We start from the raw sequence: 25,450 nt of genomic DNA, 5'->3' as shown, positions 1-25,450 counted from the left end.
GGTATATTTTAAAATGATATGAATAGGGTAAACTTCAAATTAGAGAGGTGTTTTTGAATAAGTGAAGAGTCTTCATTCATCTTAAGTGTTTGAGTAGAGAAGTGTGTGAACTTAGTAAAGAATATGAAAGTGAAAAAGCAATATTCTCTTGAACTCCATAAAGAAAAGTGTTTCAAATTTAAGAATCAAGTGGGTGCTGTGGCTTAGCTGGTTAAAGCGCCTGTCTAGTAAACAGGAGATCCTGAGTTCAACTCTCAGCAGCGCCTTGCTTTTCTCATTGTTATATAACAAATCATTTTCATTAGGTCTTATTCCGATACAATTAAAATATAAAAGTCTGATTCATCTTACAGTTGAAAAGATCATCTTAAACCTTATAAAAACCCAAGTATTTTCAAGATTATAGAATGAATACTGTTATTGCAAAATGAAAAAAACTACATATCAATGAGAAAGAAATTTCTACCTAGATTTGAGCAATATTAATACCTTTACGAAAAAAATTGTAAAGAATTCAAGAAATGAAATTGGGTTTTATAAGAGTACCTGTTTATTAAAACATATTAATCCTTGCATAGTGATTGAGTATCTTTTCGTGTTTAAGATTACAATACATATAAAGAAGAATTTATAGCAGAAAACACATTTTCATCATCAACAATAAATTATTTATGCATTTTTTACTATTAACGTTGGTGCTGTGGCTTAGTGGTTAAAGCGCCTGTCTCATAAATAGGAAATCCTGAGTTAAAATCTCAGCAGCACCTAACTGTTTTCTCCATGCTTTCCGAATAATTTTCATCAAACAAGTGTTGAATACAATTTAAGAATAATCATCTGGTTCTATGAACTTTAGAATAAGTTATCTTAAAAATTTAATAAAATGCTTGGTGTTGTGAAGATTTTTGTAGGAATGCATTGTCTGAAATAGGGAAAAGAAAATGACAAAGAACAAGATAGTGGTGAATGATCACTCTATTGTTGAATTCAACTAATCCATTTTTTAGCAAGGTATATTTTAAAATGATATGAATAGGGTAAACTTCAAATTAGAGAGGTGTTTTTGAATAAGTGAAGAGTCTTCATTCATCTTAAGTGTTTGAGTAGAGAAGTGTGTGAACTTAGTAAAGAATATGAAAGTGAAAAAGCAATATTCTCTTGAACACCATAAAGAAAAGTGTTTCAAATTTAAGAATCAAGTGGGTGCTGTGGCTTAGCTGGTTAAAGCGCCTGTCTAGTAAACAGGAGATCCTGAGTTCAACTCTCAGCAGCGACTTGCTTTTCTCATTGTTATATAACAAATCATTTTCATTAGGTCTTATTCCGATACAATTAAAATATAAAAGTCTGAATCATCTTACTGTTGAAAAGATCATCTTAAACCTTATAAAAACCCAAGTATTTTCAAGATTATAGAATGAATACTGTTATTGCAAAATGAAAAAACTACATATCTATGAGAAAGACGTACATGAAATTTCTACCTAGATTTGAGCAATATTAATACCTTCATGAAAAAAATTGTAAAGAATTCAAGAAATGAAATTGGGTTTTATAAGAGTACCTGTTTATTAAAACATATTAATCCTTGCGTAGTGATTGAGTATCTTTTCGTGTTTAAGATTACAATACATATAAAGAAGAGTTTATAGCAGAAAACACATTTTCATCATCAACAATAAATTATTTATGCATTTTTTACTATTAACGTTGGTGCTATGGCTTAGTGGTTAAAGCGCCTGTCTCGTAAATAGGAAATCCTGAGTTCAAATCTCAGCAACACCTAACTGTTTTCTCCAAGCTTTCCGAATAATTTTCATCAAACACATGTTGAATACAATTTGGAAAGGGGCGACCACTCGGTCCCCCCGAACGTATGGCGGAGTACCTCGATCCCCCCGGGAAGACATTTTTGGGCGGGAGACGCGTCTCGGCTGGTATGCCCGAAGCGGCGTAGCCGGGGCGCGTTTTTTCCCGCCCTAGAGTGGGCTGGCCTAGACACTGACGCAGCCAGCCACGCCCTCGGGGCAGGCAGGGGCGGGTTTTCGCCCGCCCTGAAGACGGATAAAAAGGGACGCAAGACCAGAAGACGTCCTCTTGTTCTTGTGCTCTGAAGCTGCACCTCCTCGCTACACGTGAGCTCGGGACAGAACGAAGAGCCAATTTTGAGCGTTTTGATCTTTTTCTTTGTCTTCTAGATACTTCGTTGGAGAGATGCCCAAGAAAGGCGCAAAAAGAATGACGACTGATCAGATGGTTCGGGTCCTCTTTAAGGAAATGTCCGACATAAAGAAGAAGCTGGCGGAGCGAGACGGGGAGGACGGATCGGGGCATCCACCAGCTGGAGGGAGACCAAAGAGGCCAAGAAGGGTTCCAGCCGGGGGAGACGTCCCGGTTCCCTCTGCCCCGCTCGAGGCGCCGACCCCGGTACCGATGGAGGGGAATCCGATCCCCGTTGTCGTCACCCCGACATCCAATGAGGATATGCCCCCCGAGCTGGCAGCACAGCTAGCAGCGTGGTTGGGTGATAGTAGTGAGGGCGCCACGGCAGCCGAGGCACAGGCGCTGATGAAACAGTTGCGGGAAAAAAGAGAGGCAGCCAAAGTGCCCGCACCTGCTGCGGTGATAAACAAGCCACAAGTGGCGGAAACAGCGTCCGGCTCAGGTAAGCGGCCATTGCCGATCGCACGGGATGAGTCAATACCCTCTCGTAGAGAGAAATTGGGGCAACATGTTCCTTTGGCAGTAAAGGAAAAGATTTGGGCGGGGGAATATGTGAAAATTTTCTCCTTGCTTGTCGATCATTATGAAATGGAGCATGTTAAGAGTCAGAAGGACCTAATGCATCCGAGTGTTTGGCGCGCAAAAATGGCCGCCTTTAAAGTAAATGAGAATATTGGCAACTGGGGCAATGCGTGGGGAATTTTTACATCCATTTTGGGGGAACGTAGGCCCGAGTTGCTTCCCGAGTTTCCAATTTACCAGTCACGAATTATGGGTTACTCGACAGCGTATCAAGGTAACCATTGGTTCTGTTATGACAACCTTTTCAGGAAAGAAAAGGAGCATAACAAGAGTTTAACGTGGGACTGTTATGATTCTTTGACATGGGATAAAATGAAAGAGTCAGGAATGTTAAAAATGCCGTTAGTAGGTAGCAATGTTGTTGAATACTCCCGCCAAAATGCGGGGACGCCCTTTCGGTCAGGTACGAGCACCGACGATTACTCGAGACCTGCCGGCAATACAGGGAAAAGGGGTTTCTGTTTCAATTTCAACAAGGGAAAATGTACCAGGCCTCCGGGATCGTGTAAATTCAAACATGAATGCAGTACCTGCGGGTCGTCCCATCCTGAGTCCTCGTGCAGAGCCAGGACGGGTGAGAATGGGGGTAGAGGAGGCGCCAAACAGGTCTAATATGGTCCGAGGGGCGCCTTTACCGACCCCGATTGATACCTTGGCAATGATTCCCTGGCTCAGTGAATACCCAGATCGTACTTCTGCTGGGGTGCTGCGGAACGGTTTTACATATGGTTTCCGCATCCCGGTAGGGGGCTTTCAGGGTGTCGAGACGTGCAAGAATCAACTTTCCGTCTTGCAGCATACATGTGTAGTACGAGAAAAAATTCAGAAAGAGGTTAGCAGGGGACGGGTCGACGGCCCGTATAGTGTACCCCCAGTTCCGTATTTTGTCTGTTCTCCGTTAGGGGTGGTCCCCAAAAAGGACCCAGGTGAGTTTCGATTAATTCATAATCTGTCAGCTCCACATGGTCTTTCGGTGAACGATGCAATTGATCCAGAGGTATGTTCGGTGCGATACGCATCATTTGATGAAGCAGTGGCCATTTTGAATCGCCTGGGGCCTGGGACGTTGATGGCGAAATCAGATATCGAGTCAGCGTTCCGGTTGCTCCCGGTACACCCAGACGACCAGCGTCTTCTGGGATTCATGTTTCAGGGATCGTATTACATGGATAGGTGTATGCCAATGGGATGCTCTATATCCTGTGCATATTTCGAGAAATTCAGTACGTTTCTGCAATGGGTATTCTCGAAGAAAACGGGATTCCGAAATGTAATGCATTACCTTGACGACTTTCTGTTCCTTGGGCCCGCAGGAAATCACGAATGCGGCCAGGCCTTGTCTGAATTTTGTGTGTTAATGGGTCAATTTGGCGTGCCATTGGCACCAGGTAAAACTGTGGGTCCCACGACTTGTCTCGAGTTTCTGGGGATCGAGTTGGACTCTAGTAAGGGTTGTTTTCGTTTACCAGCTGCCAAAGTGTCGAAATTCAGGGCAGCCCTGCAAGTATGTATAAATGCATCTAAAGTTACGCTGAATCAATTGCAACAATTGGTGGGGAAGTTGAATTTTGCCCTGAGGGTGATCCCAATGGCCCGCCCCTTTTCCCGTTCAATTGCACAAGCGATGGTTGGCCTGAAGGAGGGTCATCATCGCACGAGATTATCGGCCGAGGTCCGCCAAGACATGCGTATTTGGTTAGCATTTTTGGCGGACTTCAATGGTCGAGTCGTCTGGAACAAACCAGCCGTGTCCTCTGAAGAGCTGGGTCTATGGACAGATTCAGCAGGAAGCATGGGCTTTGGTGCCATTTTTGGCACAAAATGGTCGGCACAAAGGTGGCCCACATGGTGGCATGAAGGGGGGCTGACGAGTAATATTGCTTTCCTTGAGCTGTTTCCCATCCTGGTGGCCCTCAGAACCTGGCCCAAAGGGTTCAAAGATCATTCTGTCGTGTTTTGGTCTGACAATATGACCGTTGTAGAATGCATCAATAGTCAGGCAGCACGTTGTAAGCTGATTTTAAGGTTGCTCAAAGAAATTGTCTTACTGTGTATGCAACTGAACGTGATATTCAGAGCAAAACATGTCCCAGGGGTGATGAATCAGGCGGCTGACGCACTGTCTCGTTTTCAAATGCAGGCTTTCTGGGGTTTCCTTCCCTCAGCGGACCCAGAGCCGGCACCCTTCCCCGAAGCTCTCTGGTCTCTCGGTGCCCCGAACTTCGTCACCTCGTGGGAGAGAGTCTAGCACCAAGGACGAGGAAGGCATATGAAGGGGCGTTCCGGGCCTATTTAGCCTTTTTGGGGTGTGAGAGAGAAGGGCTTTGGGGTCAGGAGGAATGGGTAGTACATTTTCTGATGGCCTTGCGTAGGGCTGGGAAGTCGGTGGCAACGGCCCAGAGGCATCGTGCTGCCATTTCCTTCGTTGCCAGGGCCCATAATATCCAGGACCCGACAGCGTCTTTTGTGGTGCAAAAGGCGCTGCGTGGGTGGCAACGCCTTGAGGGTCGCAAAGTAGATGAAAGGCGCCCGATAGGTCTGGATAGGTTGTCCCAGTTGCTGGCCACACTCCCTACCACATGCTCGTCTCAGTTCGAGACCTGTTTGTTCCGAGCTGCTTTTACGCTGGCATTTCACGGGGCGATGAGGATAAGTGAGCTGGTTGCAAGGAACAAACAGGATGTCGTGGGGGGTTTGTGCCGGGAACACGTTCAGATCAGGGGTGAAGCGATGATTGTCTCCTTTGTCAGGTCCAAGACCGATCAAGATGGGATGGGAGACTGCACGATCATTCGCAGAATTCCCGGGTCCTCCATGTGCCCGGTACAGTGTTTAGAGGATTACCTAGCACGAAGGGTGGCATCATGGGGAGGGACATTGTTGAGGCACGCGGACGCCACCCCACTGACGAAATTTCAGTTTCAGCGGGTGCTCGCGATGTCAATTACCGCAGCGGGCTTAGACCCGGGCGAATTCGGGACCCATTCCTTTCGTATAGGGGCTGCCACTGAAGCTACAGCCAGGGGTCTTGATGTTGAACAAGTAAAACGAGTGGGGCGTTGGTCCTCCAATTGTTATAAGAGATATGTGCGGTTGCACATGTTGTGAGGCTGTAATAGTTTACTCACGCTGTTTGTCTTTTGTTTGGTTTTCAGTTGCGCAAGCCTACGAGGCAGGGCGGACTATGCAGTCGACCCAACACCAGGCCAGCGGTCAGACATCACCGGCTGTGAGAAAGGAGGTGTGGGTCGTGGGCCACTCATACGTGAGGCGTGCCGCAGACGTATTCGAAGCAGGTGACATGATTCACGTAGCTGGGGAATACGGGTACAGGGTGTCCTTCTACGGAAGAGGCGGCCTCTGTATTGACCAGTTTCAGGTATTCTTTGAGGGTTTGTTAGGGCGGACGAGGTCACCGCCGTCTATAGTCATAGTACATTTAGGGGGCAATGATTTGGTCACCACCGGTAGACGACTTCTCCTAGAGGCAATGCTTTCCACTGTAAGTTGGTTGGCAAGGAGAGTTCCGGGGTGCATAATTGCGTGGTCTCATATAATCCCACGAAAAGTGTGGCGGGGGGCTATCTCGATTCCCGCTTTGAACCATTCTGTTAGGAAACTTAATAACAAAGTGAGTAGGCTGTTTCGATCCAAGACATTGCATTCTATCTCGCATGGTTGTATTAACGATGACAGTATGTATTCGGGGGATGGGGTGCATTTGTCACGGGTGGGAAATGAGTTACTCATAGGAGACTTCTTAGCATGGTTAAAGACGTTAAAACATGACCTTTAGGTAGAAGTTTTGTGGGGGGTCCGGATAGCCGGTCAACTATCCGGACCTGTGGCGGTAAGGTCATGATCGGTGAGCACTAATTAGAAGATCCCTATGAGTGGGCGTCACCCAACACGGATGGGAGCGCTCGGGTGAGGTGGCCATTGGCCCCTCAATGGGGAGGCGGTCCCTTCTAAGGATGGGTCGCCGGAAGTAAAGGAAAGGCGGTCAAGGCCCCTTCCTGTGTAGGAGGGGTTACAGCCCCCTCCTGGGGAATTTCCCGGGGCCAGTGACATCTGCGACGGCAGATGCGGTAAGTTGTGTGGGGTTGGGGGGAGGTCTACGATACCTTCTAGATACCTCACACGAGTCTTCGTACGACCTTTAAATGGCGTCGAGTTCTTAAGTGCCCCCGTCAAGTCAAGGGAAATTGGTGTAGTTGCACTTGAGGTAAGCCTCCGTGCTGTCGCCCCTCCCAAGTGGGAAGGGTAAGTCTGGTTAGGGATCTTGACACCGGTTATGACCTTGCCGTTGGCCCTTAAACGTTAGGATGTACAATTTCAATATTTCTAGAGAATGTTTTGTAGGATGCTAGTTCGGCTAGGAGAACCTCTGTATTAGAGAATATGTTAAGGTTAGCCAAACATCGCAATGTGGTAATGAAATTGTACATAACATGAAACGTTTAATGTTTTTAAATTTTGTTTTAATAAATACGGCCGGGAGGGTCACTCCCTCCCACTTCCAAAAACTTCAAGAACTGTTTCCGGTTTCCCTCCTTTTTGGGATTGTGTTGAGAGGGGGTGGCGGGTATCTCAGCCATATGGAAAGGGGCGACCACTCGGTCCCCCCGAATGTATGGCGGAGTACCTCGATCCCCCCGGGAAGACATTTTTGGGCGGGAGACGCGTCTCGGCTGGTATGCCCGAAGCGGCGTAGCCGGGGCGCGTTTTTTCCCGCCCTAGAGTGGGCTGGCCTAGACACTGACGCAGCCAGCCACGCCCTCGGGGCAGGCAGGGGCGGGTTTTCGCCCGCCCTGAAGACGGATAAAAAGGGACGCAAGACCAGAAGACGTCCTCTTGTTCTTGTGCTCTGAAGCTGCACCTCCTCGCTACACGTGAGCTCGGGACAGAACGAAGAGCCAATTTTGACCCACCCACCAGCCCCTGAGGACAGCCAGTTGTTTGTAATAAAGTTGATTTATATTCCGTTTTCGTTTACAGGTTGTGATAATATCATGTTGATTATAATAAAGAATGGTGTATGTGGTGTAGGTTTTGCGATTACTGTGATTCAGATATAGTGTTGAATTTTAAACATGCTCTTTCGGTCGTAGTGACCAATGTTTTCTTAGGTTTTATTAGCATTGTCGTATTTATGGTTGGTAGGCGGTAAGGTCATGATCGGTGAGCACTAATTAGAAGATCCCTATGAGTGGGCGTCACCCAACACGGATGGGAGCGCTCGGGTGAGGTGGCCATTGGCCACTCAATGGGGAGGCGGTCCCTTCTAAGGATGGGTCGCCGGAAGTAAAGGAAAGGCGGTCAAGGCCCCTTCCTGTGTAGGAGGGGTTACAGCCCCCTCCTGGGGAATTTCCCGGGGCTAGTGACATCTGCGACGGCAGATGCGGTAAGTTGTGTGGGGTTGGGGGGAGGTCTACGATACCTTCTAGATACCTCACACGAGTCTTCGTACGACCTTTAAATGGCGTCGAGTTCTTAAGTGCCCCCGTCAAGTCAAGGGAAATTGGTGTAGTTGCACTTGAGGTAAGCCTCCGTGCTGTCGCCCCTCCCAAGTGGGAAGGGTAAGTCTGGTTAGGGATCTTGACACCGGTTATGACCTTGCCGTTGGCCCTTAAACGTTAGGATGTACAATTTCAATATTTCTAGAGAATGTTTTGTAGGATGCTAGTTCGGCTAGGAGAACCTCTGTATTAGAGAATATGTTAAGGTTAGCCAAACATCGCAATGTGGTAATGAAATTGTACATAACATGAAACGTTTAATGTTTTTAAATTTTGTTTTAATAAATACGGCCGGGAGGGTCACTCCCTCCCACTTCCAAAAACTTCAAGAACTGTTTCCGGTTTCCCTCCTTTTTGGGATTGTGTTGAGAGGGGGTGGCGGGTATCTCAGCCATATAAGAATAAACATCTGGTTCTATGAACTTTAGAATAAGTTATCTTAAAAATTAAATAAAATGATTGGTATTGTGAAGATTTTTGTAGGAATGCATTGACTGAAAAAGGGAAAAGAAAATGACAAAGAACAAGATAGAGGTGAATGATCACTCTATTGTTGAATTCAACTAATCCATTCTTTAGCAAGGTATATTTTAAAATGATATGAATAGGGTAAACTTCAAATTAGAGAGGTGTTTTTGAATAAGTGAAGAGTCTTCATTCATCTTAAGTGTTTGAGTAGAGAAGTGTGTGAACTTAGTAAAGAATATGAAAGTGAAAAAGCAATATTCTCTTGAACACCATAAAGAAAAGTGTTTCAAAATTAAGAATCAAGTGGGTTCTGTGGCTTAGCTGGTTAAAGCGCCTGTCTAGTAAACAGGAGATCCTGAGTTCAACTCTCAGCAGCGCCTTGCTTTTCTCATTGTTATAAAACAAATAATTTTCATTAGGTCTTATTCCGATACAATTAAAATATAAAAGTCTGATTCATCTTACTGTTGAAAAGATCATCTTAAACCTTATAAAAACCCAAGTATTTTCAAGATTATAGAATGAATACTGTTATTGCAAAATGAAAAAAACTACATATCTATGAGAAAGACGTAGATGAAATTTCTACCTAGATTTGAGCAATATTAATACTTTCATGAAAAAAAATTGTAAAGAATTCAAGAAATGAAATTGGGTTTTATAAGAGTACCTGTTTATTAAAACATATTAATCCTTGCGTAGTGATTGAGTATCTTTTCGTGTTTAAGATTACAATACATATAAAGAAGAATTTATAGCAGAAAACACATTTTCATCGTCAACAATAAATTATTTATGCATTTTTTACTATTAACGTTGGTGCTGTGGCTTAGTGGCTAAAGCGCATGTCTCGTAAACAGGAAATCCTGAGTTAAAATCTCAGCAGCACCTAACTGTTTTCTCCATGCTTTCCGAATAATTTTCATCAAACAAGTGTTGAATACAATTTAAGAATAAACATCTGGTTCTATGAACTTTAGAATAAGTTATCTTAAAAATTTTATAAAATGCTTGGTGTTGTGAAGATTTTTGTAGGAATGCATTGTCTGAAATAGGGAAAAGAAAATGACAAAGAACAAGATAGAGGTGAATGATCACTCTATTGTTGAATTCAACTAATCCATTCTTTAGCAAGGTATATTTTAAAATGATATGAATAGGGTAAACTTCAAATTAGAGAGGTGTTTTTGAATAAGTGAAGAGTCTTCATTCATCTTAAGTGTTTGAGTAGAGAAGTGTGTGAACTTAGTAAAGAATATGAAAGTGAAAAAGCAATATTCTCTTGAACACCATAAAGAAAAGTGTTTCAAATTTAAGAATCAAGTGGGTGCTGTGGCTTAGCTGGTTAAAGCGCCTGTCTAGTAAACAGGAGATCCTGAGTTCGACTCTCAGCAGCGCCTTGCTTTTCTCATTGTTATATAACAAATCATTTTCATTAGGTCTTATTCCGATACAATTAAAATATAAAAGTCTGATTCATCTTACTGTTGAAAAGATCATCTTAAACCTTATAAAAACCAAAGTATTTTCAAGATTATAGAATGAATACTGTTATTGCAAAATGAAAAAAACTACATATCTATGAGAAAGACGTAAAATAAATTTCTACCTAGATTTGAACAATATTAATACCTTTACAAAAAAAATTGTAAAGAATTCAAGAAATGAAATTGGGTTTTTAAGAGTACCTGTTTATTAAAACATATTAATCCTTGCGTAGTGATTGAGTATCTTTTCGTGTTTAAGATTACAATACATATAAAGAAGAATTTATAGCAGAAAACACATTTTCATCATCAACAATAAATTATTTATGCATTTTTTACTATTAACGTTGGTGATGTGGCTTAGTGGTTAAAGCGCATGTCTCGTAAACAGGAAATCCTGAGTTAAAATCTCAGCAGCACCTAACTGTTTTCTCCATGCTTTCCGAATAATTTTCATCAAACAAGTGTTGAATACAATTTAAGAATAAACATCTGGTTCTATGAACTTTAAAATAAGTTATCTTAAAAATGTAATAAAATGCTTGGTGTTGTGAAGATTTTTGTAGGAATGCATTGTCTGAAATAGGGAAAAGAAAATGACAAAGAACAAGATAGAGGTGAATGATCACTCTATTGTTGAATTCAACTAATCCATTCTTTAGCAAGGTATATTTTAAAATGATATGAATAGGGTAAACTTCAAATTAGAGAGGTGTTTTTGAATAAGTGAAGAGTCTTTATTCATCTTGAGTGTTTGAGTAGAGAAGTGTGTGAACTTAGTAAAGAATATGAAAGTGAAAAAGCAACATTCTCTTGAACACCATAAAGAAAAGTGTTTCAAATTTAAGAATCAAGTGGGTGCTGTGGCTTAGCTTGTTAAAGCGCCTGTCTAGTAAACCGAGATCCTGAGTTCAACTCTCAGCAGCGCCTTGCTTTTCTCATTGTTATATAACAAATCATTTTCATTAGGTCTTATTCCGATACAATTAAAATATAAAAGTCTGATTCATCTTACTGTTGAAAAGATCATCTTAAACCTTATAAAAACCCAAGTATTTTCAAGATTATAGAATGAATACTGTTATTGCAAAATGAAAAAAAACTACATATCTATGAGAAAGACGTAGATGAAATTTCTACCTAGATTTGAGCAATATTAATACTTTCATGAAAAAAAATTGTAAAGAATTCAAGAAATGAAATTGGGTTTTATAAGAGTACCTGTTTATTAAAACATATTAATCCATGCATAGTGATTGAGTATCTTTTCGTGTTTAAGATTACAATACATATAAAGAAGAATTTATAGCAGAAAACACATTTTCATCATCAACAATAAATCATTTATGCATTTTTTACTATTAACGTTGGTGCTGTGGCTTAGTGGTTAAAACGCCTGTCTCGTAAACAGGAAATCCTGAGTTCAAATCTCAGCAGCACCTAACTGTTTTCTCCATGCTTTCCGAATAATTTTCATCAAACAAGTGTTGAATACAATTTAAGAATAAACATCTGGTTCTATGAACTTTAGAATACGTTATCTTAAAAATTAAATAAAATGATTGGTATTGTGAAGATTTTGTAGGAATGCATTGACTGAAATAGGGAAAAGAAAATGACAAAGAACAAGATAGAGGTGAATGATCACTCTATTTTTGAATTCAACTAATCCATTCTTCAGCAAGGTATATTTTAAAATGATATGAATAGGGTAACATTCAAATTAGAGAGGTGTTTTTGAATAAGTGAAGAGTCTTCATTCATCTTAAGTGTTTGAATGGAGAAGTGTGTGGACTTAGAAAAGAATATGAAAGTGAAAAAGCAATATTCTTTTGAACACCATAAAGAAAAGTGTTTCAAAATTAAGAATCAAGTGGATGTTGTGGCTTAGCTGGTTAAAGCGCCTGTCTAGTAAACAGGAGATCCTGAGTTCAACTCTCAGCAGTGCCTTGCTTTTCTCATTTTTATATAACAAATCATTTTCATTAGGTCTTATTCCGATACAATTAAAATATAAAAGTCTGATTCATCTTACTGTTGAACAGATCATCTTAAACCTTATAAAAAGCCAAGAATTTTCAAGATTATAGAATGAATACAGTTATTGCAAAATGAAAAAAATACATATCTATGAGAAAGAAGTAGATGAAATTTCTACCTAGATTTGAGCAATATTAATACCTTCATGAAAAAAATTGTAAAGAATTCAAGAAATGAAATTGGGTTTTATAAGAGTACCTGTTTATTAAAACATATTAATCCTTGCATAGTGATTGAGTATCTTTTCGTGTTTAAGATTACAATACATATAAAGAAGAATTTATAGCAGAAAACACATTTTCATCATCAACAATAAATCATTTATGCATTTTTTATTATTAACGTTGGTGCTGTGGCTTAGTGGTTAAAACGCCTGTCTCGTAAACAGGAAATCCTGAGTTCAAATCTCAGCAGCACCTAACTGTTTTCTCCATGCTTTCCGAATAATTTTCATCAAACACATGTTGAATACAATTTAAGAATAAACATCTGGTTCTATGAACTTTAGAATAAGTTATCTTAAAAATTAAATAAAATGATTGGTATTGTGAAGATTTTTGTAGGAATGCATTGACTGAAATAGGGAAAAGAAAATGACAAAGAACAAGATAGAGGTGAATGATCACTCTATTGTTGAATTCAACTAATCCATTCTTCAGCAAGGTATAGTTTAAAATGATATGAATAGGGTAAACTTCAAATTAGAGAGGTGTTTTTGAATAAATGAAGAGTCTTCATTCATCTTAAGTGTTTGAGTAGAGAAGTGTGTGAACTTAGAAAAGAATATGAAAGTGAAAAAGCAATATTCTCTTGAACACCATAAAGAAAAGTGTTTCAAAACTAAGAATCAAGTGGGTGCTGTGGCTTAGCTCGTTAAAGCGCCTGTCTAGTAAACAGGAGATCCTGAGTTCAACTCTCAGCAGCGCCTTGCTTTTCTCATTGTTATATAACAAATCATTTTCATTATGTCTTATTCCGATACAATTAAAATATAAAAGTCTGATTCATCTTACTGTTGAAAAGATCATCTTAAACCTTATAAAAACCCAAGTATTTTCAAGATTATAGAATGAATACTGTTATTGCAAAATGAAAAAACTACATATCTATGAGAAAGACGTAGATGAAATTTCTACCTAGATTTGAGCAATATTAATACCTTCATGAATAAAATTGTTAAGAATTCAAGAAATGAAATTGGGTTTTATAAGAGTACCTGTTTATTAAAACATATTAATCCTTGCGTAGTGATTGAGTATCTTTTCGTGTTTAAGATTACAATACATATAAAGAAGAATTTAATGCTGTGGCTTAGTGGTTAAAGCGCCTGTCTCGTAAACAGGAAATCCTGAGTTCAAATCTCAGCAGCACCTAACTGTTTTCTCCATGCTTTCCGAATAATTTTCATCAAACAAGTGTTGAATACAATTTAAGAATAAACATCTGGTTCTATGAAATTTAGAATACGTTATCTTAAAAATTAAATAAAATGATTGGTATTGTGAAGATTTTTGTAGGAATGCATTGACTGAGATAGGGAAAAGAAAATGACAAAGAACAAGATAGAGGTGAATGATCACTCTATTGTTGAATTCAAGTAATCCATTCTTCAGCAAGGTATAGTTTAAAATGATATGAATAGGGTAAACTTCAAATTAGAGAGGTGTTTTTGAATAAATGAAGAGTCTTCATTCATCTTAAGTGTTTGAGTAGAGAAGTGTGTGAACTTAGAAAAGAATATGAAAGTGAAAAAGCAATATTCTCTTGAACACCATAAAGAAAAGTGTTTCAAAATTAAGACTCAAGTGGGTGCTGTGGCTTAGCTGGTTAAAGTGCCTGTCTAGTTAACAGGAGATCCTGAGTTCAACACTCAGCCGCACCTTGCTTTTCGCATTTTTGTATAACAAATCATTTTCATTAGGTCTTATTCCGATACAATTAAAATATAAAAGTCTGATTCATCATACTGTTGAAAAGATCATCTTAAACCTTATAAAAACCCAAGTATTTTCAAGATTATAGAATGAATACTGTTATTGCAAAATGAAAAAAAACTACATATACTATGAGAAAGACGTAGATGAAATTTCTACCTAGATTTGAGCAATATTAATACCTTCATGAAACAAAATTGTAAAGAATTCAAGAAATGAAATTGGGTTTTATAAGAGTACCTGTTTATTAAAACATATTAATCCTTGCGTAGTGATTGAGTATCTTTTCGTGTTTAAGATTACAATACATATAAAGAAGAACTTATGGCAGAAAACACATTTTCATCATCAACAATAAATTATTTATGCATTTTTTACTATTAACGTTGGTGCTGTGGCTTAGTGGCTAAAGCGCCTGTCTCGTAAACAGGAAATCCTGAGTTAAAATCTCAGCAGCACCTAACTGTTTTCTCCATGCTTTCCGAATAATTTTCATCAAACAAGTGTTGAATACAATTTAAGAATAAACATCTGGTTCTATGAACTTTAGAATAAGTTATCTTAAAAATGTTATAAAATGCTTGGTGTTGTGAAGATTTTTGTAGGAATGCATTGTCTGAAATAGGGAAAAGAAAATGACAAAGAACAAGATAGAGGTGAATGATCACTCTATTGTTGAATTCAACTAATCCATTCTTTAGCAAGGTATATTTTAAAATGATATGAATAGGGTAAACTTCAAATTAGAGAGGTGTTTTTGAATAAGTGAAGAGTCTTCATTCATCTTAAGTGTTTGAGTAGAGAAGTGTGTGAACTTAGTAAAGAATATGAAAGTGAAAAAGCAATATTCTCTTGAACACCATAAAGAAAAGTGTTTCAAATTTAAGAATCAAGTGGGTGCTGTGGCTTAGCTGGTTAAAGCGCCTGTCTAGTAAACAGGAGATCCTGAGTTCGACTCTCAGCAGCGCCTTGCTTTTCTCATTGTTATATAACAAATCATTTTCATTAGGTCTTATTCCGATACAATTAAAATATAAAAGTCTGATTCATCTTACTGTTGAAAAGATCATCTTAAACCTTATAAAAACCAAAGTATTTTCAAGATTATAGAATGAATACTGTTATTGCAAAATGAAAAAAACTACATATCTATGAGAAAGACGTAAAATAAATTTCTACCTAGATTTGAACAATATTAATACCTTTACAAAAAAAATTGTAAAGAATTCAAGAAATGAAATTGGGTTTTTAAGAGTACCTGTTTATTAAAACATATTAATCCTTGCGTAGTGATTGAGTATCTTTTCGTGTTTAAGATTACAATACATATAAAGAAGAATTTATAGCAGAAAACACATTTTCATCATCAACAATAAATTATTTATGCATTTTTTACTATTAACGTTGGTGATGTGGCTTAGTGGTTAAAGCGCATGTCTCGTAAACAGGAAATCCTGAGTTAAAATCTCAGCAGCACCTAACTGTTTTCTCCATGCTTTCCGAATAATTTTCATCAAACAAGTGTTGAATACAATTTAAGAATAAACATCTGGTTCTATGAACTTTAAAATAAGTTATCTTAAAAATGTAATAAAATGCTTGGTGTTGTGAAGATTTTTGTAGGAATGCATTGTCTGAAATAGGGAAAAGAAAATGACAAAGAACAAGATAGAGGTGAATGATCACTCTATTGTTGAATTCAACTAATCCATTCTTTAGCAAGGTATATTTTAAAATGATATGAATAGGGTAAACTTCAAATTAGAGAGGTGTTTTTGAATAAGTGAAGAGTCTTTATTCATCTTGAGTGTTTGAGTAGAGAAGTGTGTGAACTTAGTAAAGAATATGAAAGTGAAAAAGCAACATTCTCTTGAACACCATAAAGAAAAGTGTTTCAAATTTAAGAATCAAGTGGGTGCTGTGGCTTAGCTTGTTAAAGCGCCTGTCTAGTAAACCGGAGATCCTGAGTTCAACTCTCAGCAGCGCCTTGCTTTTCTCATTGTTATATAACAAATCATTTTCATTAGGTCTTATTCCGATACAATTAAAATATAAAAGTCTGATTCATCTTACTGTTGAAAAGATCATCTTAAACCTTATAAAAACCCAAGTATTTTCAAGATTATAGAATGAATACTGTTATTGCAAAATGAAAAAAACTACATATCTATGAGAAAGACGTAGATGAAATTTCTACCTAGATTTGAGCAATATTAATACTTTCATGAAAAAAAATTGTAAAGAATTCAAGAAATGAAATTGGGTTTTATAAGAGTACCTGTTTATTAAAACATATTAATCCATGCATAGTGATTGAGTATCTTTTCGTGTTTAAGATTACAATACATAAAAAGAAGAATTTATAGCAGAAAACACATTTTCATCATCAACAATAAATCATTTATGCATTTTTTACTATTAACGTTGGTGCTGTGGCTTAGTGGTTAAAACGCCTGTCTCGTAAACAGGAAATCCTGAGTTCAAATCTCAGCAGCACCTAACTGTTTTCTCCATGCTTTCCGAATAATTTTCATCAAACAAGTGTTGAATACAATTTAAGAATAAACATCTGGTTCTATGAACTTTAGAATACGTTATCTTAAAAATTAAATAAAATGATTGGTATTGTGAAGATTTTGTAGGAATGCATTGACTGAAATAGGGAAAAGAAAATGACAAAGAACAAGATAGAGGTGAATGATCACTCTATTTTTGAATTCAACTAATCCATTCTTCAGCAAGGTATATTTTAAAATGATATGAATAGGGTAACATTCAAATTAGAGAGTTGTTTTTGAATAAGTGAAGAGTCTTCATTCATCTTAAGTGTTTGAATGGAGAAGTGTGTGGACTTAGAAAAGAATATGAAAGTGAAAAAGCATTATTCTTTTGAACACCATAAAGAAAAGTGTTTCAAAATTAAGAATCAAGTGGATGTTGTGGCTTAGCTGGTTAAAGCGCCTGTCTAGTAAACAGGAGATCCTGAGTTCAACTCTCAGCAGTGCCTTGCTTTTCTCATTTTTATATAACAAATCATTTTCATTAGGTCTTATTCCGATACAATTAAAATATAAAAGTCTGATTCATCTTACTGTTGAACAGATCATCTTAAACCTTATAAAAAGCCAAGAATTTTCAAGATTATAGAATGAATACAGTTATTGCAAAATGAAAAAAATACATATCTATGAGAAAGAAGTAGATGAAATTTCTACCTAGATTTGAGCAATATTAATACCTTCATGAAAAAAATTGTAAAGAATTCAAGAAATGAAATTGGTTTTTATAAGAGTACCTGTTTATTAAAACATATTAATCCTTGCGTAGTGATTGAGTATCTTTTCGTGTTTAAGATTACAATACATATAAAGAAGAATTTATAGCAGAAAACACATTTTCATCATCAACAATAAATCATTTATGCATTTTTTACTATTAACGTTGGTGCTGTGGCTTAGTGGTTAAAACGCCTGTCTCGTGAACAGGAAATCCTGAGTTCAAATCTCAGCAGCACCTAACTGTTTTCTACATGCTTTCCGAATAATTTTCATCAAACACATGTTGAATACAATTTAAGAATAAACATCTGGTTCTATGAACTTTAGAATAAGTTATCTTAAAAATTAAATAAAATGATTGGTATTGTGAAGATTTTTGTAGGAATGCATTGACTGAAATAGGGAAAAGAAAATGACAAAGAACAAGATAGAGGTGAATGATCACTCTATTGTTGAATTCAACTAATCCATTCTTCAGCAAGGTATAGTTTAAAATGATATGAATAGGGTAAACTTCAAATTAGAGAGGTGTTTTTGAATAAATGAAGAGTCTTCATTCATCTTAAGTGTTTGAGTAGAGAAGTGTGTGAACTTAGAAAAGAATATGAAAGTGAAAAAGCAATATTCTCTTGAACACCATAAAGAAAAGTGTTTCAAAACTAAGAATCAAGTGGGTGCTGTGGCTTAGCTCGTTAAAGCGCCTGTCTAGTAAACAGGAGATCCTGAGTTCAACTCTCAGCAGCGCCTTGCTTTTCTCATTGTTATATAACAAATCATTTTCATTATGTCTTATTCCGATACAAATAAAATATAAAAGTCTGATTCATCTTACTGTTGAAAAGATCATCTTAAACCTTATAAAAACCCAAGTATTTTCAAGATTATAGAATGAATACTGTTATTGCAAAATGAAAAAACTACATATCTATGAGAAAGACGTAGATGAAATTTCTACCTAGATTTGAGCAATATTAATACCTTCATGAATAAAATTGTAAAGAATTCAAGAAATGAAATTGGGTTTTATAAGAGTACCTGTTTATTAAAACATATTAATCCTTGCGTAGTGATTGAGTATCTTTTCGTGTTTAAGATTACAATACATATAAAGAAGAATTTAATGCTGTGTCTTAGTGGTTAAAGCGCCTGTCTCGTAAACAGGAAATCCTGAGTTCAAATCTCAGCAGCACCTAACTGTTTTCTCCATGCTTTCCGAATAATTTTCATCAAACAAGTGTTGAATACAATTTAAGAATAAACATCTGGTTCTATGAAATTTAGAATACGTTATCTAAAAAATTAAATAAAATGATTGGTATTGTGAAGATTTTTGTAGGAATGCATTGACTGAGATAGGGAAAAGAAAATGACAAAGAACAAGATAGAGGTGAATGATCACTCTATTGTTGAATTCAAGTAATCCATTCTTCAGCAAGGTATAGTTTAAAATGATATGAATAGGGTAAACTTCAAATTAGAGAGGTGTTTTTGAATAAATGAAGAGTCTTCATTCATCTTAAGTGTTTGAGTAGAGAAGTGTGTGAACTTAGAAAAGAATATGAAAGTGAAAAAGCAATATTCTCTTGAACACCATAAAGAAAAGTGTTTCAAAATTAAGACTCAAGTGGGTGCTGTGGCTTAGCTGGTTAAAGTGCCTGTCTAGTTAACAGGAGATCCTGAGTTCAACACTCAGCCGCACCTTGCTTTTCGCATTTTTGTATAACAAATCATTTTCATTAGGTCTTATTCCGATACAATTAAAATATAAAAGTCTGATTCATCATACTGTTGAAAAGATCATCTTAAACCTTATAAAAACCCAAGTATTTTCAAGATTATAGAATGAATACTGTTATTGCAAAATGAAAAAAAACTACATATACTATGAGAAAGACGTAGATGAAATTTCTACCTAGATTTGAGCAATATTAATACCTTCATGAAACAAAATTGTAAAGAATTCAAGAAATGAAATTGGGTTTTATAAGAGTACCTGTTTATTAAAACATATTAATCCTTGCGTAGTGATTGAGTATCTTTTCGTGTTTAAGATTACAATACATATAAAGAAGAACTTATGGCAGAAAACACATTTTCATCATCAACAATAAATTATTTATGCATTTTTTACTATTAACGTTGGTGCTGTGGCTTAGTGGTTAAAGCGCCTGTCTCGTAAACAGGAAATACTGAGTTCAAATCTCAGCAGCACCTAACTGTTTTCTCCATGCTTTCCGAATAATTTTCATCAAACAAGTGTTGAATACAATTTAAGAATAAACATCTGGTTCTATGAACTTTAGAATACGTTATCTTAAAAATTAAATAAAATGATTGGTATTGTGAAGATTTTTATAGGAATGCATTGACTGAAATAGGGAAAAGAAAATGACAAAGAACAAGATAGAGGTGAATGATCACTCTATTGTTGAATTCAAGTAATCCATTCTTCAGCAAGGTATAGTTTAAAATGACATGAATAGGGTAAACTTCAAATTAGAGATGTGCTTTTGAATAAATGAAGAGTCTTCATTCATCTTAAGTGTTTGAGTAGAGAAGTGTGTGAACTTAGAAAAGAATATGAAAGTGAAAAAGCAATATTCTCTTGAACACCATAAAGAAAAGTGTTTCAAAACTAAGACTCAAGTGGGTGCTGTGGCTTAGCTGGTTAAAGCGCCTGTCTCGTAAACAGGAAATCCTGAGTTCAAATCTCAGCAGCACCTAACTGTTTTCTCCATGCTGTCCGAATAATTTTCATCAAACAAGTGTTGAATACAATTTAAGAATAAACATCTGGTTCTATGAACTTTAGAATAAGTTATCTTAAAAATTAAATAAAATGCTTGGTATTGTGAAGATTTTGTAGGAATGCATTGACTGAAATAGGGAAAAGAAAATGACAAAGAACAAGATAGAGGTGAATGATCACTCTATTTGTGAATTCAACTAATCCATTCTTCAGCAAGGTATATTTTAAAATGATATGAATAGGGTAAAATTCAAATTAGAGAGGTGTTTTTGAATAAGTGAAGAGTCTTCATTCATCTTAAGTGTTTGAATGGAGAAGTGTGTGGACTTAGAAAAGAATATGAAAGTGAAAAAGCAATATTCTCTTGAACACCATAAAGAAAAGTGTTTCAAAATTAAGAATCAAGTGGGTGTTGTGGCTTAGCTGGTTAAAGCACCTGTCTAGTAAACAGGAGATCCTGAGTTCAACTCTCAGCAGTGCCTTGCTTTTCTCATTTTTATATAACAAATCATTTTCATTAGGTCTTATTCCGATACAATTAAAATATAAAAGTCTGATTCATCTTACTGTTGAACAGATCATCTTAAACCTTATAAAAAGCCAAGAATTTTCAAGATTATAGAATGAATACAGTTATTGCAAAATGAAAAAAATACATATCTATGAGAAAGAAGTAGATGAAATTTCTACCTAGATTTGAGCAATATTAATACCTTCATGAAAAAAATTGTAAAGAATTCAAGAATTGAAATTGGGTTTTATAAGAGTACCTGTTTATTAAAACATATTAATCCTTGCGTAATGATTGAGTATCTTTTCGTGTTTAAGATTACAATACATATAAAGAAGAATTTATAGCAGAAAACACATTTTCATAATCAACAATAAATTATTTATGCATTTTTTACTATTAACGTTGGTGCTGTGGCTTAGTGGTTAAAACGCCTGTCTCGTAAACAGGAAATCCTGAGTTCAAATCTCAGCAGCACTTAACTGTTTTCTCCATGCTTTCCGAATAATTTTCATCAAACACATGTTGAATACAATTTAAGAATAAACATCTGGTTCTATGAACTTTAGAATAAGTTATCTTAAAAATTAAATAAAATGATTGGTATTGTGAAGATTTTTGTAGGAATGCATTGACTGAAATAGGGAAAAGAAAATGACAAAGAACAAGATAGAGGTGAATGATCACTCTATTGTTGAATTCAACTAATCCATTCTTCAGCAAGGTATAGTTTAATATGGCTGAGATACCCGCCACCCCCTCTCAACACAATCCCCAAAGGAGGGAAACAGGAAACAGTTCTTGAAGTTTTTGGAAGAGGGAGGGAGTGACCCTCCCGGCCGTATTTATTAAAACAAAATTAAAACATTAAATCAACAGTTTCATATTAATGTACAATTTCATTACCACATTGCGATGTTTGGCTAACCTTAACAGATTCTCTAATACAGAGGTTCTCCTAGCCAAACTAACATCCTACAAACATTTACTTGAAATTATGAAATTGTACATCCTAACGTTTAAGGGCCAACGGCAAGGTCGTAACCGGTGTCAAGATCCCTAACCAGAAATACCCCCCCCCCACTTGTGAGGGGCGACAGCACTGAGGCGTACCTCAAGTGCAACTACCAATTTCCCTTGACTTGACGGGGGCACCAATAAAACTCGACGCCACTTAAAGGTCGTTCGAGGACTCCTGTGAGGTATCTAGAAGGTAGCGTAGACCCCCCCCCCAAACCCCGCACAACTTACCACATCTGCCGTCGCAGACGTCACTGGCCCCGGGAAATTCCCCAGGAGGGGGCTGTAACCCCTCCTACACAGGAAGGGGCCTTGACCGCCTTTCCTTTTCTTTCGGCGACCCATCCTTAGAAGGGACCGCCTCCCCGTTGAGGGGCCAATGGCCACCTCTCCCGAGCGCTCCCATCCGTGTTGGGTGACGCCCACTCATAGGGATCTTCCAATTAGTGCTCACCGATCATGACCTTACCGCCCGACCAAAATAAATACGACAATGCTAACAAACCTACTAAACTAAAATACATCGGCTACTATGACCGTATTAAAAGCATGCTTATAAATGAACACTAAAGCCGAATTTCTTTAATCACAAAACATAAATGAAATAGACCATTCTTTATTACACACTCAAAATCAACATGATAATACCACAACCTGTAAACGAAATTAGAATTATCCATCAACTTTTATTCAAAACAACTGGCTGTCTTCAGGGGCTGGTGGGTGGGTCAAAATTGGCTCTTCGTTCCGTCTCGAGCTCACGTGCAGCGAGGAGGTGCAGCTTCAGAGCACAGGAACAAGAGGATGCCTTCTGGTCTTGCGTCCCCTTTTATCCGTCTTCAGGGCGGGCGTAAACCCGCCCCTGCCTGCCCGGAGGGCGTGGCCAGCCGCGTCAGTGTCTAGGCCAGCCCACTATAGGGCGGGAAAAAGCGCGCCCCGGCTACACCGCTTCGGGCATACCAGCCGAGACTCGCTTCCCGCCCAAGATGGCTTCCCGGGGGGATCGTGGTACTCTGCCATACGTGCGGGGGGACCGAGTGGTCGCCCCTTTCCATATGGCTGAGATACCCGCCACCCCCTCTCAACACAATCCCCAAAGGAGGGAAACAGGAAACAGTTCTTGAAGTTTTTGGAAGAGGGAGGGAGTGACCCTCCCGGCCGTATTTATTAAAACAAAATTAAAACATTAAATCAACAGTTTCATATTAATGTACAATTTCATTACCACATTGCGATGTTTGGCTAACCTTAACAGATTCTCTAATACAGAGGTTCTCCTAGCCGAACTAACATCCTACAAACATTTACTTGAAATTATGAAATTGTACATCCTAACGTTTAAGGGCCAACGGCAAGGTCGTAACCGGTGTCAAGATCCCTAACCAGAAATACCCCCCCCACTTGTGAGGGGCGACAGCACTGAGGCGTACCTCAAGTGCAACTACCAATTTCCCTTGACTTGACGGGGGCACCAATAAAACTCGACGCCACTTAAAGGTCGTTCGAGGACTCGTGTGAGGTATCTAGAAGGTAGCGTAGACCCCCCCCAAACCCCGCACAACTTACCACATCTGCCGTCGCAGACGTCACTGGCCCCGGGAAATTCCCCAGGAGGGGGCTGTAACCCCTCCTACACAGGAAGGGGCCTTGACCGCCTTTCCTTTTCTTTCGGTGACCCATCCTTAGAAGGGACCGCCTCCCCGTTGAGGGGCCAATGGCCACCTCTCCCGAGCGCTCCCATCCGTGTTGGGTGACGCCCACTCATAGGGATCTTCCAATTAGTGCTCACCGATCATGACCTTACCGCCACAGGCCGGATAGTTGACCGGCTATCCGGACCCCCCACAAAGCTCCTACCTAAAGGTCATGTTTTAACGTTTTTAACCATGCTAAGAAGTCTCCTATGAGTAACTCATTCCCCACCCGAGACAAATGCACACCATCCCTTAAATACATACTGTCATCATTAATACAGCCATGCGAAATAGAATGCAATGTCCTGGAATGGAACAACCTACTCACTTTGTTATTAAGCTTTCTTACAGAGTGATTCAAAGCAGGAACAGAAATAGCCCCTCGCCACACCTTTCGTGGGATCATATGGGACCACGCAATTGTGCACCCCGGAACTCTCCTCGCCAACCAACTTACAGTGGAAAGCATTGCCTCCAGGAGAAGTCGTCTACCGGTGGTGACCAAATCATTGCCCCCTAGATGTACTATGACTATAGACGGCGGTGACCTCGTCCGCCCTAACAAACCCTCGAAAAATGCTTGAAACTGGTCAATACAGAGACCGCCTCTTCCGTAGAAGGACACACTGTACCCGTATTCCCCAGCTACGTGAATCATGTCACCTGCTTTGAATACGTCCGCGGCACGCCTCACGTATGAGTGGCCCACGACCCACACCTCCTTTTTCACAGCCGGTGATGTCTGACCGCTGGCCCGGTGTTGGGTCCACTGCATAGTCCGCCCCGCCTCGTAGGCTTGCGCAACTGAAAACCAAACAAAAACAAGAAGCGTGAGTACATCATTACAGCTTCACAACATGTGCAACCGCACATACCTTTTATAACAGTTCGAGGACCAACGCCCCACACGTTTAACTTGTTCGACATTCAGACCCCTGGCTGTAGCCTCTGTAGCAGCCCCTATCCTAAAGGAATGGGTCCCAAACTCGCCCGGGTTCAAGCCCGCAGCGGCGATTGACATCGCAAGCACCCGCTGAAACTGAAATTTCGTCAGTGGGGTGGCGTCCGCGTGTCTCAACAAGGTCCCCCCCCATGATGCCACCCTTCGTGCTAGGTAGTCTTCTAAACACTGTACCGGACACATGGAGGACCCGGGAATCCTGCGTATGATTATGCAGTCACCCATCCCACCTTGATCGGTCTTGGACCTGACAAAGGAGACAGTCATTGTCACTCCTCTGATCTGAACGTGTTCCTGGCACAAACCCCCTGTCACATCCTGTTTGTTCCTTGCCACCAGTTCGCTCACCCGCATCGCTCCGTGAAATGCCAGCGTAAAAGCGGCTCGGAACAACACCGTCTCAAACTGAGATGAACATGTGGCAGGGAGTGTGGCCAACAACTGGGCCAACCTATCCAAACCTATCGGGCGCCTCTCATCTACTCTGCGACCCTCAAGGCGTTGCCACCCACGCAGCGCTTTCTGTACAACGAAAGACGCTGTCGGGTCCTGGATACTATGAGCCCTGGCAACAAAGGAAATGGCAGCACGATGCCTCTGGGCCGTAGCCACCGATTTCCCAGCCCTACGTAAGGACATCAGAAAATTCACTACCCATTCCTCGTGGCCCCAAAGCCCCTCTCTATCAGTCCCCAAAAAGGCTAAATAGGACCGAAACGCCCCTTCATATGCCTTCCTCGTCCTTGGTGCTAGGCTCTCTCCCACGAGGTGACGAAGTTCGGGGCACCGAGAGACCAGAGAGCTTCGGGAAAGGGTGCCGGCTCTGGGTCCGCTGTGGGAAGGAAACCCGAGAAAGCCTGCATATGAAAACGAGACAGTGCATCAGCCGCCTGATTCATTACCCCCGGGACATGTTTTGCTCTGAATAGCACATTCAGTTGCATACACAGTAAAACAATTTCTTTGAGCAGTCTTAAAATCAGT

The 25,450-nt window shown here is 39.1% G+C and overlaps 11 non-coding genes across 11 annotated transcripts; all 11 read left to right on the top strand.

Annotated features, from left to right (window-relative positions):
• Window positions 1-192: 192 nt before the first annotated feature.
• Window positions 193-266, top strand: TRNAT-AGU (transfer RNA threonine (anticodon AGU)). The gene has a single exon. It is a non-coding gene; the product is annotated as a tRNA-Thr (tRNA).
• Window positions 267-694: 428 nt separating this feature from the next.
• On the top strand, window positions 695-767 carry TRNAM-CAU (transfer RNA methionine (anticodon CAU)). The gene has a single exon. It is a non-coding gene; the product is annotated as a tRNA-Met (tRNA).
• A 435-nt stretch (window positions 768-1,202) lies between these two features.
• On the top strand, window positions 1,203-1,276 carry TRNAT-AGU (transfer RNA threonine (anticodon AGU)). The gene has a single exon. It is a non-coding gene; the product is annotated as a tRNA-Thr (tRNA).
• An 8,842-nt stretch (window positions 1,277-10,118) lies between these two features.
• Window positions 10,119-10,192, top strand: TRNAT-AGU (transfer RNA threonine (anticodon AGU)). The gene has a single exon. It is a non-coding gene; the product is annotated as a tRNA-Thr (tRNA).
• Window positions 10,193-11,648: 1,456 nt separating this feature from the next.
• On the top strand, window positions 11,649-11,721 carry TRNAT-CGU (transfer RNA threonine (anticodon CGU)). The gene has a single exon. It is a non-coding gene; the product is annotated as a tRNA-Thr (tRNA).
• A 944-nt stretch (window positions 11,722-12,665) lies between these two features.
• TRNAT-CGU (transfer RNA threonine (anticodon CGU)) lies at window positions 12,666-12,738 on the top strand. Its single transcript has one exon. It is a non-coding gene; the product is annotated as a tRNA-Thr (tRNA).
• Window positions 12,739-15,149: 2,411 nt separating this feature from the next.
• On the top strand, window positions 15,150-15,223 carry TRNAT-AGU (transfer RNA threonine (anticodon AGU)). Its single transcript has one exon. It is a non-coding gene; the product is annotated as a tRNA-Thr (tRNA).
• Window positions 15,224-16,679: 1,456 nt separating this feature from the next.
• On the top strand, window positions 16,680-16,752 carry TRNAT-CGU (transfer RNA threonine (anticodon CGU)). Its single transcript has one exon. It is a non-coding gene; the product is annotated as a tRNA-Thr (tRNA).
• A 2,920-nt stretch (window positions 16,753-19,672) lies between these two features.
• On the top strand, window positions 19,673-19,745 carry TRNAT-CGU (transfer RNA threonine (anticodon CGU)). The gene has a single exon. It is a non-coding gene; the product is annotated as a tRNA-Thr (tRNA).
• Window positions 19,746-20,180: 435 nt separating this feature from the next.
• TRNAT-CGU (transfer RNA threonine (anticodon CGU)) lies at window positions 20,181-20,254 on the top strand. The gene has a single exon. It is a non-coding gene; the product is annotated as a tRNA-Thr (tRNA).
• A 434-nt stretch (window positions 20,255-20,688) lies between these two features.
• On the top strand, window positions 20,689-20,762 carry TRNAT-AGU (transfer RNA threonine (anticodon AGU)). Its single transcript has one exon. It is a non-coding gene; the product is annotated as a tRNA-Thr (tRNA).
• The last annotated feature ends 4,688 nt before the right edge of the window (window positions 20,763-25,450 follow it).

This window comes from Lissotriton vulgaris, chromosome 12 (genome assembly GCF_964263255.1).
Source record: "Lissotriton vulgaris chromosome 12, aLisVul1.2, whole genome shotgun sequence".
Taxonomy (NCBI): Eukaryota; Metazoa; Chordata; class Amphibia; order Caudata; family Salamandridae; genus Lissotriton; species Lissotriton vulgaris.
The sequence above is the reverse complement of the archived record's forward strand: the minus strand, read 5'-3'. Positions and strand labels throughout refer to the sequence as shown.